This window comes from Cannabis sativa, chromosome 5 (genome assembly GCF_029168945.1).
Source record: "Cannabis sativa cultivar Pink pepper isolate KNU-18-1 chromosome 5, ASM2916894v1, whole genome shotgun sequence".
In the NCBI taxonomy this organism is placed as follows: Eukaryota; Viridiplantae; Streptophyta; class Magnoliopsida; order Rosales; family Cannabaceae; genus Cannabis; species Cannabis sativa.
The window spans coordinates 40,025,992-40,029,706 of NC_083605.1; positions in this window are offsets into that span (position 1 = coordinate 40,025,992).

Below are 3,715 nucleotides of genomic sequence, written 5' to 3' on the forward strand. Positions count from 1 at the left end.
ATGTAAGGTTTCCTAAACTTTATATGTGTTTATTTCATCGTTTTAGAAAGTTCATATTTAGGGTATTAATGAAACATACTTGTTAGTATATCTAAGATCCTGGTAAAATAATTTCCAACAACTGGCCTCAGAGCCATGGTAATTGATTTACTAGCAAGAAATTTGGACTTTAAAACGATTGTTTGATGTTTTGGATGGTATCATGTTGTATTGAGTGTTATTTGATGATTGATTGATGTTTGTGAATTTTCGTGAAAAATAATTGAATATCTGTTTCTGGAATTATTTTTAATGGATAGTATGGAAAAAATTAAGCAAGTTACTTTTTTTACAGAACTCAATTTCAATTTAATGTGAATTAGTTATGATTTTTTGAAGATTCCAAAAAATCGGGGTTGTGCTGAAACCCACGTGCGCGCGCGGAGAGGCTGCTAGCAGCCCCCTACGCCTACGTTTCACGCCAAGCCAGCCCATGCGCGCCCATGGACAGTATGCTAGCATACTGTCCGTACAGCTCGCAATTTTTTCGTTTTTCTTCGTTTTTTTATGCTTTTTCATGGAATTAACTTCCGATTTTTTGTGTAGTTCTGTATTTATACTATTACTATTAATAATTCAACTCTAATTATCATAATGAATTAATTTAATATTTTTTAAATTTAATTCATGATATTAGTGTAATTTGAATTTAAAAATAGTGAGTATCTATCTTTTTTTTTTTTTTTGCTTAATAATCTATCTTATTTTTAAATTTGATTATATCTTATCTTATTTTTAAATTTAAGGTCAGGTTTTAAATTTTTAAATTAATTTTTTTTAAATAATTTGACCTTATTTAAATTTAAAATAAGATAACTATAATCATGCAATTTTAAATAGAGGTAAGATTTTTTGCTAACTTTTAAATTTTGTTATTTTATTTATTTAAATTACATTTAAAATCTCAAAAACATATTCATTTATCTTTTTTTTTTTAATTTTTTATTTAATTTTTATTTATAAAATAACATTTAAATTTTAAAAGTAGTTAGCAATTTTTGAAATGATATTTAGGTTGGTTGAAACCTAATTTTTCAAAATTGTAGGTTTAATTTTAAATTTAAATTTTTTTTAATTTCGAATTTTTTCAAATTTTTATTTAAATTTTCGAAAATATTTTTTTTATTTAATTAATTATTTAATTTAAAATTAAATAAATCCTACATCCAACTATCCAGCTAACCTTGTTGGAGGAGTATGTGTTTTTACATCCAACTATCCAGCTAACCTTGTTGGAGGAGTATGTGTTTTTAGCTTGATTGTAAGTTTTTCAAAACCTATTATTACTTGATTGCAAATAGCCATGGTTACTTTTTGCCAGATCTAATGATTTGATGGCCCCCTTGGTCAAGTAAATAATTTGTAACAGGTATATTTACAATTTTCTTTCATCTATGTATGACCTAGCAACATGATAGGACCCATCCAAAGTGTGCCTGTGTGAGCCTATGTGTTTAATTTCATTATAGATGCATATAGGTTGTTGTTTCTAAATAAAATGTCATAGTTCTTGATAGATTTTATTTAGGCCCATTTAGTTTTTGGGCCTATTCAATTAATAACAGTTGTTCATTTTAAGGTTAAATTCCTCTCTTTTGGGCCTTGTGTGAGAGTTGGGAGCCATAGTAGTGGGTACGACATACTGAACCCAGCACCCCCTCACATGAACCACCCCAATTGTGAAGGCCCATTTGCCTGATTTGAATAACTGTACTAGGTTAATTAAACTAGTTTAACCTAATAAAATTGATTAGCAACATAATTAATTTCATTTATTTTGAAATTAATTTAAGAAAATTATAGTTTAAAGAATTTTATATTCTAAGCTAAACTATATGTATTTTCTTGTATTTAATTAAATATAGAATTATAACCACCCAATATTCTTTCTGAAGCTTAATTTAAATTTTTTCATTAAATATTCCTATTTAAGTTGATATTTAGTTATCTACAACTAACCAACTTAAATCTAAATATCTTTTGGATTTAAAATTTCAAAATTAAGTTGAGAAATTTTAGGCATTGGTTATTAAGATTCTTTAGATATTTTTTAAGTTAATATCTTTTCGAATATTAACTTAAAATGGAATATTTTAGATATTTTTTAAGTGAATATCTTTTGAATATTAACTTAAAATGGAATATTTTTAAATTAAGTGGTTACAACTTCATTTTTGATGTTTAATTAAATTTAAATTTGAAAATATTTAAGTTCTAAGATTTTTTTCTAATACAACTTAAATTAGATATTTTTTCAAATTTTGTGGAAAAGATACTTAGTCAAATAAGATATTTTCTAGATAGTTATTTCTAGACTACTTATTATTTCTAATATTAAATAGGAAAATATTATACATTGTGAAATTAATTATTTAAATAATTAATTTTGGTACAATTTATTTTAAGTATATTTTTCCTAGTATTAAACTAGAGATTAATAATTAAGCCTTCTCTACACTTAATTATTTATTTCTTGAATTTAATACAATTAATTAATTTGAAAATTAAATATCTAAGTTGATTTTCATCATCATACTTAAATATTTCATTTTCATGACATTTAATTAAATAGAAAATTATTTTTAGTTGAAATTTAATTTTTCAACTAAATTAAAATATTTTTCAAAATATTTTTTTCTTTATTTTATTAATCAAATTTCGAAATTGCATTTCTTAAATGCTGGAATTTCGAATTTTATTTGAAAAATAGATTAAAGTTGTAAATTATTTAATTTTAGATCAACTTAAATCAATGATTTTTTCATTAATTGATTAATTTAAAATAAATGAATTAAAATATATTATTAGAAATTGAATTAATTATTCAAAGGAAAATCTAGATAGGTGATATTTTTGCTTGAAGTATTTTTCTAGTGTATTTAATTAAATAGAAAATTAATATTTAAGTTGATTTTCATCATCATACTTAAATATTTGAAATTTTTCTTATATATATTTAATTAAATAGGAAAATTATATTTTTTGTTGTAAATTAATTTTATTAATTAATTTTGGGCCAACATTAAATTAGAATAATTTTCCAGGATTAAATTTTTATTTTAACATGCATCTTCGAAAATTGTATCCTTGAATACTTTAATATTTCGAAATGCAATATATATTTATAGAAAAATTAAATTTGAGTTGTAAATTAATTTAAATTAATTTTGTAACAACTTAAATTGAATATTTTTCTAAATATTTATTGGAAATTATTACTAAGATGGAAATAATTCATATTATTTTCATATCCATCTAAGTAAAATTTATAAATATTAAATTAAAATTAATATTTAGAATTTTTCATTCTAAATTGGAAATTTTAATTAAATAAATATATATTTAAAATAAATAGATTAAATAAAGAGAATCAAAGAAAATACAACTCACTTTAAATAATGAGCTTTATTATTATTAAGATATTCGATCTCCATTGTTGGTCTTACAATAGTTAAATGTTTTCAATATAACCTCGAGACGCTAGACTTCGTCCCCCTATGGATGGTTATTCGTTGAACGCATTTAACACCGTAAGATCTCCTTTGATAAGTGTTTTGTAAGTTTTCGTCTCTATTAGACTCTCCCCTACGGTGACTACTTAGAGATAAACTTATAAAACATGAAACAATGGTGGAAGCTCATAAAATGAGAATAACATTGACTCTCGCCTACCGGG